The 12419-nt window shown below is 36.3% G+C and overlaps 1 protein-coding gene across 1 annotated transcript in view; it reads right to left on the minus strand.

Annotated features, from left to right (window-relative positions):
- Positions 1-12419, minus strand: part of CNTN5 (contactin 5) — a 394493-nt gene that overhangs the window by 113155 nt on the left and 268919 nt on the right. The gene's annotated exons all lie outside the window — the stretch shown is intronic.

Raw genomic sequence — 12419 nt, forward strand, 5'->3', positions numbered from 1 at the left:
CCGTCCTCAACTGCTTTCCCAGGCCACAAGCAGGGAGCTGGATGGGAAGTGGAGCTGCCGGGACTAGAACCGGCGCCCATATGGGATCCCGGGGCTTTCAAGGCAAGGACTTTAGCTGCTAGGCCATGCTGCCGGGCCCATAAGTAAATATTTTTAAAAACACTTAATTTTAGTATATGTGCTGCCAAAGCATGCACATGAAATCACTTAATTTTTAAAAAGAAAATAATTATTCTAGTAAAAGAAAAAAGGAAAGACTCATTGTTGCTTGTACTACCATTTCAATGGCCTCAGGATTCACACATTTGTCTTTAAACACTCACACACACGCACACTGTAATAATGTTCACTATATGCATGCTATAGCATCCCTAGACTTCCCATAGTATATATGTCATTCTAAAGGGATGCTAGTAATAGATACTAGTATTATCACTAAAAGATTTTCAAGGATAGCATGACAGCGACACACAGAGCCAGAGCAAGATTTTCCTAGAGCTGAATACATATCAACACTGACATAACATTGTATTCAAAAAGAAAATGAGGTACATATCATACAAAAATAAAATTACACACTGAAACATGCACCCTTTTACTCAAATGTTCATTCCACCTTTATGGAGAAAGACCTAAAGTTGAAAATAGACCAAACGACCTTCTATTGGATGTACTAACTACAGTACTATGGAGCATTGTTCAGCAGTGAAAAGAAACCCCGGGCTACATGACATTGATAAATGTCAAATATAACATGCTGAGTAAAAGAAGCCAGGCTTCCTAAATACAAATATATAAAGAAACTTATATACATATATATAAAGAAACTTAGGGAATGAAAATAGGTCAGTTAGTGCCCAGGCTGAGCGTTGAAGACAACTGAATGAAAAGCAGCACTGGGGCACTTCCTGTGGTGGTAATGTTCTGCATTGCTGCATGGCCCTGGATCTATGACTTAGCCCTTTTCTTGTCAAGGCTCACTGAATTATACACTCAAAGCTGTGGGTGCTAAGTAGGTGTCAACTGTAGCTTAACGGAGCTAATTAAAACAACCCATATTGAACAAGAAACAAAATTACAAAAAATCAATTTTTCAAATTCAAGACATTTGTAAATATAAAATAACTTCATAATTCTTCATTTCTCTAAATATATTGTTTGTGGTAATGTAACTGACAGTTTGTCTTAAAAATAATAACTATAATATTCTTAAAAACACTGAATGAACCGTACAAGTTCCTTGAGCCTTATTCTTTGGCTTATGAAGACTGACAGTACTTTTTCAGCACCTGGAATTCTGTTGGCAAAATGTAAGGTTAGAGACACAACTGCCTCAACAGCCTGAACCGAGCAGGAAAAACGAGATCTCATGAATGCCTGTCATGCATGCGGTATGACAGGATTTAGACAAGAGACAGAATTTGTTGACACTGAAGAGTACCGCTGAGAGACTAGAGGCTAGAGAAGGAAGAAATGTTTATCAGGTGACCAGAAAAGATAAAGTGGAAGGCACAGAAGAGATACCATCATAGTCACTAAGTTATGAGGCTGCAACTACCTAAGGTATTTTATATGGATTATCTCACTGGATCTTTTCAACTATCATACGCACATAAAAATTTGAAAACAGGAACTCAAGATTGGAACACACTATATTCTTTCCCAAGGTCACATTGGTGGTGAGCAGCAAAGTTCAGTCTTCCTGTCCCAGAGCCCAAAAGTAAATGTGGTATTATCTTTTTAATGTATGAAAGAAGGGGTCAGGTTCCAACAGATGGGGATAAGCAAGATGGATAGGCATTCCAAAATACTCTAAATGGGAGATGAAAAGAAAGCAGGCCAGAGAAAAAGGACATGTGTTCTGAGACAATGATTAAGAGAGACCAATGAAAGCTCTGATTTCATACTGTGCAATGATAAACTGTAGGTGATTGTCCTGAATGCTCTGGGAATTTGTTCTATGATCACCCCAATCTAATTTTTAATGCATTTCTTCATTTGCTTACTTGTTCATCCAAATATATTTATGACTTAAAAAAGCAAACATCTTGACAGTATGGTCGTTATCACTTTTACTAATTTCTTAACTAACTAAAATGCAGCGTGGGTTCCTTATGGCCCTGAAACAGCTCTCCGAATCATGTAGTGAAATATCAAGGCTTGGCTAAGTATGTGCTCCTTTATCACTGTATGCTTATAGAGTGCTCAGCATTTTTTGGACACTAATCATACAAAAATTATCTTCTATTCTTAAGACATTACTTATTCATGGGGCCCGGCGGCGTGGCCTAGCGGCTAAAGTCCTCGCCTTGAAAGCCCTGGGATACCATATGGGCGCCGGTTCTAAGCCCGGCAGCTCCACTTCCCATCCAGCTCCCTGCCTGTGGCCTGGGAAAGCAGTCGAGGACGGCCCAATGCATTGGGACCCTGCACCCGCGTGGGAGACCCGGAAGAGGTTCCAGGTTCCCGGCATCGGGTCGGCGTGCACCGGCCATTGCGGCTCACTTGGGGAGTGAATCATCGGACGGAAGATCTTCCTCTCTCTGTCTCTCCTCCTCTGTGTATATCTGGCTGTAATAAAATGACTAAATCTTTTAAAAAAAAAGACATTACTTATTCTTACTTTTTCTCAATTACTTGCACAGTTCCTAAACCTTGTCTGTGCCTTTGCTTTGCTGGAATTAAGAGTTTTTTCCTATGAACTTGGGAGTTTCCAAATTCATGTCTCTACATGTTCCTGAAGTCCCTGCATTAGATCTCAACTTGCTTCTTCAAGTATGACCAGGGAGTCTCTTAAATTGATTATCCTCAAAAACCAATTTCATATCCATCCTTTCTCTTTCCTTTCCTTGATTTTTGGTGCTGTACCTAGCTGATAACCAGGTAATGAGCTGCCAGAAAGGGCACATGTTGATTCAAACTGTGGGTGTATATGGTAATGTGTTATTGAAGGGCAAGACGACTGGCATTCCCCGGCATGCATACTGCTGCTGCAAGTGCATGGATCGGTCTTATTGATAACCACCCCTTTACAGCCTCTTCATTAATTTGGCTATATTAAAATATGATAATAAGCATTGATGATCCTTCATAATTCGATCTTTATTTTCATGAAAATTCCATCACTTACTGAGGGTGCTTTATCACTTTTACTCAGAATTTGTCATCCACATAGACACATAAGTTTTAAAATTGTCATATAGGTACAAAATAATTTCCTTCTTGGGGGGGGGTCATAGATTTAAGTGAGAATAATGAATACAGTGGTCTTAGCTTTCCCTACTCTCTACTCATTTGATAACAAATGAGACAAATGTAGTGTGATTACTGACAATATAATTGATATTCTTTCCTTAAAGATTTTAGTTATCTTCTATCTTTTGCAATGCTACGTAGGATGATAAACAGTTCTTTTCTTCTCCCTATATTTCTTTGCTCAAACTTAAGCAGCTTAATGAAAGTCTATATTCAATCAGCAAATAAAACCAGTCAGAGAAAATAAGTACAATGTAATAAAAGTTATATCTTCTCATGTCCTGGAACTTTCCAGGTCTAAGTTCAATGTATTCTGTTTGAAGTAAATGTACCCTATTTGAGTTGAGTTTCTTTTATGTACAACTCCAAAGTGCTAAATAATATATGTTGATTGTGTCAACATATCCCAGTCACTGACCAAATATTATTTTGGCTGTATACTTAATAAATATTTCCTTTATTCATTTCAAAGTCAAAAGACAGAGACAGACAGACAAGGCCTTTCACCTTGCAGATTCACTCCCAAAATGCTCTGAGCAACTGGGCTGCATCGAGCAAACTGAGAAACATGCTGATGAGATAGATGTCTCGATGCCAAAGGTAGAACGTAGGTCCCTAAGCAGCAGAGGATGACCCATGTGCTTGGGCCCTGTACTCACATGGGAGTGCAGGAAGAATCTCCGGAACCCTGGATTTGACCTGACCTAGTCCTTGGAATTGCAGCTATTTGGGGAGTGAACAAAAGGATGAAAAATATGTTTCCTCTCCTTCTCTGTAACCCTGCCTCTCAATAAATAGAAAATAAATCTTTAAAAAAAAGAAATATATTTCCTTATGTCCAATTAATGTAATTCAAAATGTTTTTTGTTTTTTTTAGGAAAATACAACTGTAGGTACAAGATAATGGCATATTAATAGATCATCTTAGAAAGTTGTCTCAAGCTAAACACACTTGCTAGATTTTTGTTTTTCATTTTGTATATCATATTCTGGTCAATTAATTCTAACACATAAGAAAGTAGAACTAAAAAACTGCAAGGTAAAACTGAAATCTTACAAAAAGTATAGTTTTCATTAGACTAAGGCACATTTGAAAAATAGTTTCAATAGTTACAGTGAAGTCATTAGATGATTAAATAATAATCTTCATTATAATTATTGAACATTCATCTAATAGTGGAGTAACAAACTCAAGACAGAATTGACATGGTTCAACACAAAAATCTTTTTTAAAATCTCTGGGGTTTTAGTTTATCCTGTTTTAGTTACTGGGGGTAAAGTGTACTTCATTAATGAGCTGGGGTGGGGCTGAATGGGATATACTTAGCATGCAGACCAGTCCAAACAATCCCCTTATTTTTGTTTTGTTTTGTTTTGTTTAACAGAAATACTACAGTGTCTGGTGGAGGTTTTGCAGCTCAGCAAACATCACGGAAAAATCCTTAGAAAAGGTCTTTATAAGCATTTATAGGATTTTTTAGCAGTTTTTTCTTTTAGGTTCCAATTTTTAAAAATGTTTAGATAATCTTGTCTACCATCCCCAAATCTTAATGCTTACAGCCTCATTAGTTTTGAATCGAAACTTTCTCATTATCACAACTTTTTATATATGCATTGTTTTCAGATGTATTAGACAAACAAAACACTTCAAAAATACAATTAGAACAATTACAAGAGACCCTGGGAAAATTGAACTTTTTAGACTTTTTAAGCTTAGAATTGTTTTTAGATTTTAAGATTTTTAAAAGATATTTTTAGATGTTTTATACATTTTAGATATTCTTTTAGATATTTTTTATATAATTATTTTTTGCTACCTTGGTGCAAAAATTAAATGTGAAACATGGGAAGTGATACTATCTTATTATTTTACTCAATAAAGAATGCCCCAAATTTGATTGTTTTTTTCTAATAGTCATTGCTGTTGCATAATTTTTAAACTATGAAACTTAGAATTTTATAAGCTAAAGCACATGTTTAAGAACTTAAAAAAAATTTGTGTCATCCATGAAATTTTGTTTGTTAATTTGCATGTATTTGCTTAAGTGAACAACTATTTAAAAAAATAACCCCAGGCTAAGCAGGATTGAATGCAGTGGTGCCTACCCTTGCAATTCCCTGTCAGGGTTTGTTTTCTATTGCTTTGATGGCTTTCTCATCTCAAATCCAGATTCACATACACAAGCTCACTCACTTTCCAGCTCACTTATTGTCAGTGTGATGACAACTGATGACTGCCAACCATTAATTAATGCTAGCAGATAAAGATTTAAGGTATCACGTCTCTTCAAAGCATTACATTTTAAAGAAGACTCTTGAAGACAGATCTTAAGATTAGAAAACACAATTTAATGCTTATTTTCCTGTAAGCCATCACATAATTGACTTATATAAACTGCCTTTAATTCTCAACAGAATCCTGCGTTGTATCTTTCTATACCCTTTGCAGGTAAAAATAAGGCTTAACTTGCCTAAAACACAACAAACTGACAGTTGAGTGTCAGACTCAAGAGGAGAATCTGCCTGAATACCAACCCCTGAACCAACCCCTGGCAACACACGAGCACACAGTGTGGCTGTTAGGAAACAGCGACCATCTGATTCTCCTTTTTTTTTTTTTTTAGGTTTAAATTTGATTATTTCATTAATAGCGTTTGGGGTCCACTGTGTATATCACCTGCATTTGCTTGTTCATCCCTCATCAGGGTGATTTAAGTCTAGTGAACTCGTCTATCTGCCTTGAATTAGGTTGAGGTTAAAATACAACGAGTCTAAAGAAAAAAAGTTTCTCTCTTTTTTTTGTTGTTTAACAGGAAATGTCCCAATGGAAGTGTCACAGCTGACATAAGAGCTGAAGGGCTTGTTAGCTCTACTTCGTTACTACTTCCCAGAAGAAGAGTCATGAGTCCAACTGGGCACAGAAGGCTAAGCATCTAACAGAGAAACAGGCCTCAAGGGTTGCCACATCCATTATGTTTTGACAATGTTTCTGAAAGGAATAACTTACACGTTTCAAAGTTTTCAATGAAAAATTATTAAAGTGACAACCCAAACCCATACGGTCCTGTTTGTTATGCATTCAAGCATATTCAGTGCTGTAAGCTCATTTTTTTTTATAAATTTAGCTATAGTTGCTTAGAAAATTCTACACAAATACAATTTCATACCCTGCCCTTAATTCAGCCTCTTTGAAGTTCCCAATATGATAATGCTACTATTTCATAAATATGCAATTATTCAGTGGTTTTGTTCACCATCGTTCTTTAAGCATAGTGTGAAATAGATACCAGTTTCTCCACAGTGGACAGGATGCCACAACAGCTCTACTGTGACTGAGGAATGATGGGGGCAGCTAGTGGGGTTGGAGAGTATGTCTGTGGAAGTTGCAGCTGTGCCTTCAGTTTGACATTCTTAGGGAATATGCTGTATCAATGACTGGTGTACTTCTTTAACCTGTAGCTCAGTAATTTCATATGTTCATCAACACAAAACTACACTGAGATAGAAAAAAGAAACGAGGGCCTACACAGAAAATTAAGAAAAATTATTTTAAAATGCCCCTTTGTACCTTTCCACTATTTACAAGTGCATTTGATTATTTGTTTTTAATGCACTCTAGTGTTTGTCATTCTTAGTACAGAGTTCTCCAGAACAGGACATGAGTATCTTACGTTCATTTTATTTCTTGTTTAAGGGCAGAGTTCTGTTTCCTACAGATAATAAAGATGTCAAATTATGGTTCTGGTCAGTTTTTCTGGAGGACATAAGTTCTTTCCATGACACAGAACTTCATGCACTGGGCCATGAAAACAGTACTTTAACCTTTGAGACTTAAAGTTCTTGTAGGTTTGAGAGATGCAACAATGCACACATTTTTTAAAAAAATCAATGATGGTTTTGCATCTAGGCGGTTAATTCTTACAACTATTTGGTGGTTTAAAAAGAAGTCAGCTTAAATATTACTAATCTCAAAACAGATTCAAGAACTGCTTTAAAAATGCCATATCAAAGCAAAAGTTCTTTGAGCAATCTGCAGCTATCTAAACTGGATGGTATTCTAGAAGCACCACATTTTTCCTTTTGCTACAGTGTTGGTTATACAAGAAGAAATGCATGTTTCTCAATTGGCTGTGGTGTTCATGTCATAAACACTAGGTCTAAACCAATCGTTTAATTATACAGCAGCCTGTTATGGTGATTGCACTTAAATTCATGTTCTTCTGTCCTAACAGAACAGAAGAACGTAACAGGAGAACTTTCCTTTGGTACCTCCAAGTACCCAATATTTAACATGTTTAAAACTTTACCAATCTTCATCCAAATAACATTTTTCAAAATATTAGTTCATACAAAATCATCATAAAGTCACAAATGTCAGTTCCCTCTTCTCAATCTGCTTGGCCAGTGAATGAATGGATCAATTAATTGTTCAAAGCAATCATAAATAAGATGTTCAAGACTGAAATCTTATGTACCATTTACAAATAAAATACTTAATTTTTAAATGAAAACAAGGGAAAAGAGGTATTACAAATCATCCACTAGTCCAAACAGTGAAAAAACTAAAAAGGATATAAATGAATAATGAAAAACAAACAACAACAACAAAAAAGGCTGGGCCTAATGGGTGTGGTGGCTCAACATGCTAATCCTCCACCTGAAATTCCTTATGGGAGCTGATTCACGTCCTGGCTTCTCCACTTCTAACCCAGCTCCCTGCTTATGGCCTGGGAAAGCGGCAGTGAATAACTGAAGTCCTTGAGACCCGAGACCCATGTGCGAGGCACGTAAGAAGCTCCTGACTGTGGATGGCTCAGCTCTGACTTAAAATAATTTGTGGAGTGAATCAACAGAGGGATGATCTTTGCTTCACCTTCTCTCTTTAAATCTGTCATTCCAATAAAATAAATGAATCTTTAAAAAAAAAGAAAAATAGAAAAAGAAGCAAGGTAACTGGTGTAAAATCAGAGAATTTTGAAAAAGTTGAAATAAATTTCAATGGTCTAAACTCATTAGTAAGAAAGATAGGCACTAAATATTTGTTGAATATACAGAGAAACAAAATATTTGATAAAGTAAAATGCATCCTATTTTGAGCCATAAATTCCATTACTAAAATCTTGTTTTATAGATGTGCTATAAAGTTTAGCATAGCTCTAAAAAAAGTATAGTATAATATAGCATATATTATAGTGAGTATAGAGCATTTGTTTCTATAGTATATTAGAATATGAGAATTTGAGTTAGAATCACATAGCCAGATTCCACATCAATGCAATGTAACTGACAAGAATTTTTAAGATTTATTTGAAAGGCAGAGTTACAAGGAGAAAGAAGTGAGCCAGAGTGTGACTGTCATCTGCTAGTTGACTCCCCAAATGGCCTGTGTGGCCCAGAATGTGCCAGGCTGACACCAGCAGCCCAGAGCTTCTTCTGGGTACACATTGGTACAGAGACCCAAAGACTTGATCCATCCTCCTATACTTATCCAAACATGATAGCAGGCAAATGTATCATGAGTGGACCAGTTGGGACCAAAATGGTGATCTTACAGGATGCTGGTGCTGCAGGTGGTGACTTTACCTGCTACTTCCCAGCGTAGGCCCCAAGGATAGTTTTTAAGCCTCATACATTTTGTAACGTGGCCTGATTATTACAAACAACCAAAGTATGTATGTATTTTCACTTATAGAATAGCCTCTTTAACCATGTTGTATCTCATTTCAGGGTACGTTTCTGAATATCACTGGACAAAACAAAACCAAAGTTTATTTAAAACACATTGTTTTTATTTAAAATACATTAGCAATTACTAACATTTATTTTTAAAAGCACTGTGGTGTTGGGGTGGATATTTGCTACTAGCAGTTAAGAATCTGGTAACACAACTGCATCCCACATTAGACTTCCTGGCTTCAATTCTCAGCTCTGCCCTCTGATTCCCACTTTCTGCTAGGCTAACACTGAGAAGCAGGATGGGGTAATAATCCAGCTACTGTTGCTTCTGACACACGTCGGGATTGAAATGAGTTCCAGCCTCCCAGCTTTTGTCCCTTGGAGAGCAAACCAGCAAATGCAAGCACTTGCTTACTGTCTCAAATAATTTTTTAAGTAGTAAACCTTAAAATTTCTCGTAAAACAAGGGAAATTCGACTTGGATAGGAAATCATTAGTCACCTTGCACTAATGATTTGGGTCCTTCTTAATTTTCTACGTTTTCTAATCTTTTATATATTTAATGATCCCTATTTTTCTTCAGTTACTTTTGTAAAAAAAAAAAAAGTCCGCATTTGATATGGTTACATCGTCAGGACTCTCAATGTTTTAAGCATCAGCTAAATTGTTGATATCACTTACTGTCTTAACTTGATGCAGCTTCAGAACAAAGTTGAGAAAAAAAGTACATACTTTTAATTTTTATCGTTGAATGCCATTTTTCCCCAAACCTTTTGAAGTTCCCTCATATGTTGCTGCCAGGGATTAATTTTGATCTCTTAGAAAGTAAACAGAGAACTTAGCAAATAAGTAAGTCCTGGTTTTTGTTTTCACCCACAGAGAAATATGTACTGTACATGCATTTGAGGTAACAAGAAAACAGGTCTTTGAGCTATTTATGAATTGTATTTAATCTTCTCTGATGTATAAGCTGTTTTATCATTTCATAGCTACAGCTAAATCACAGTAGCTGCTGTACTTTGAAATAGTAGCACTTGAATGTGATCCTGATTTCTGTCAAAAATGTGAGTTATAATAAACTAGTAGCAGAAGTTATTTAAGTTGCATTTAATAAATATCTACTAAGTGTCATGAATTATTTGGAATATCAATTGCAAAATGGACGGTTTAAAGCTCAATAAATATGTGGCTGAGAAGGAAAGATAAAAATATTAGTAAACTTTAACTCCTGAGATGTTTCCAGGTAATAAAATTCTAATTAATAACATAAAATGAAATGATTTGAAAGAAAAAAGACTGGAGATCAAAATGGGATCAAGCATCAAAACATTTTTTGATCTCCAGTGTTTTTTCTTTATCAAAACATTTTCAAAGTCCCACCTGTAACCGAACAAATGAAACTACCATTGAAGTCACCAATTCTCGATATGGATTGCCATTTCAACTAGGAAATTCCAATCTTTATAGTTTCAGCAGTTCTATTGGCAAGATTATTAAAGTTACACTTTATTCTTTCCAACTGATATTGTGAGTCACATTTCATTTATACTGATATTCTCTATAAACTATGAATAAAGACAAGGCAAATAAAGCTTCTCACAAAATATAGGAGCTCTATTTTTTATTTTCATTTACGGTTTTTCTTAATGTTTCTGATGGTTATTTTCTTGGTTGCTAAAGTCATAACTCATTTCACTTACTTCTGAGAATTATGAAGATATTCATTAAAACATGTTTTTAAACTTCTGCTATGGGTCAGGCCTCATTCTCAGCCCCATGTACAATGGTGAGCTTAATCTACTGAGTTACTGTATTAGTTGAAGGAGATGTTCAAGTGACAGCTAAGTAAATTTATACAGTGCTTCAAGAGTGATGATTACTGTAGTGAATAAACGCAGAGGAAAAGGAGGGGTACTGTGGGAAGCAAATAAAAAAAGAAGGGTAAGGAAAGATTCTAAAGAGAAGGAGAGCTTAGTCGAAAGACCTAGCTGAGAATGTATAAGGATACTGACATAAGAAATAAGACATTGCAAAAGCCTTGAGGCAGGAAGTGCTCACCAGATCACTTGAGGGATGTTAAGGTGATGGATACGACTGCTTATGAGAGAGTAAAGGAGAAAATAACAGCTGTGCTCACAGAGATCTGGTAGAGTCAAGTAGTGAGAGTCCTCGAAGCCACCGTCAGGTGTTCGACTTTGATTCTGAATGAGACGATGTCTTAGTCAGCTCACACTGCCATAGCAAATGCCACAGATCCAATGGCTTACGTAGAAATCATTTTCTTGTAACTTGGGGAGCTGGAAGTGTGGTCACCATAGTGATGCCTGTCCTTGGTGGCTTCTAAAAGGTTTTCCTCTTACTGTTTCTCATGTGGAAGAGGTGGAAGGAAGGAAGGGGCTCTAATGGCTTTTCCTATTAAATCACTAATTTCTTTATTAAGTTCCAATCCTTCATCTAAAAATAATTTTGACAAATTCTCATATCCAAATGCCACCTGCTATAATATGAGTGTTTGGTTGTTTTTCCTAAGTTTGTATGTTTAAGTCCTAATTTCCAAGGTAATAGCCTTAGAAGGTGAGATCTTTCTTGTCTCATCTTTGTTGGTCACTTATGTAGTTCATCGTAATGTTTTCTCCCCAGAAATCTCCATGAGGATTTTGATGTCTTTGATTCCTATATGCAATCTTTCAATTGTGCTTTCTGTATCACTGTCTGTGCTATTTTCAAACAGCACCCCATTATACATCCTACTTTTTCCTACAGGATTAATTCTATGTTGATAACTTGCATTGGTCTGGTATGAATGCATTCATCCTTAGAGCATTCTCTTTCTCCTCCTTTTCCACTTTTTTGTTTTTTAGAAAGAGTGTTGGAGAAGAAGACAAGGCAGGAGGGGAGGATAGAAAGGGAAGGACAGAAGAAAGGAAGAGACAAGGGGAGATGGCAAAGGACAGGAGGAAAAACTAGCATCTGCTGTTTCACTCCCCCCAAAGCCTGCAATGTGCTGAACTTGAACCAGTCTGTGCACTCAGGACATTCCCGGTCTCTCCTGTTGGTCATGGGGAACCAATCTTTAGTGCATTACCAGCTATTGCCCAAGGGCTGCACTGGCAGAAACCATGACTTATCTACTATCGCTTTCAAAGTTAACCTAATAATCAATTTTGGACATACCCTATATTAGAGATGAAGGCTTTCTCTATGCCAGCCATAAGTTTGTGTTTCATCCTTAGGAAACCTTAAAACATGTGCTGCCTCGAAATAGTATAATTCTGGATTTAAATGCAGGTAAAATAAGAGATACTACTACAAAACACCCAGGTTGTTCAAAGAGCGATATCACTGTGTGTGTATGTGTGTATGAACTAGATGTGTACAACTCAAAGATAGTTCTCAATTTTGTGATTTTTGTCAATTTCAAGGCAAGATTTTATTTTAAAATTTTCCTTACTGAAATGTGATATACTTTGAAGCCCCTATCTTCCGCC

Source organism: Ochotona princeps, chromosome 4 (genome assembly GCF_030435755.1).
Source record: "Ochotona princeps isolate mOchPri1 chromosome 4, mOchPri1.hap1, whole genome shotgun sequence".
In the NCBI taxonomy this organism is placed as follows: domain Eukaryota; kingdom Metazoa; phylum Chordata; class Mammalia; order Lagomorpha; family Ochotonidae; genus Ochotona; species Ochotona princeps.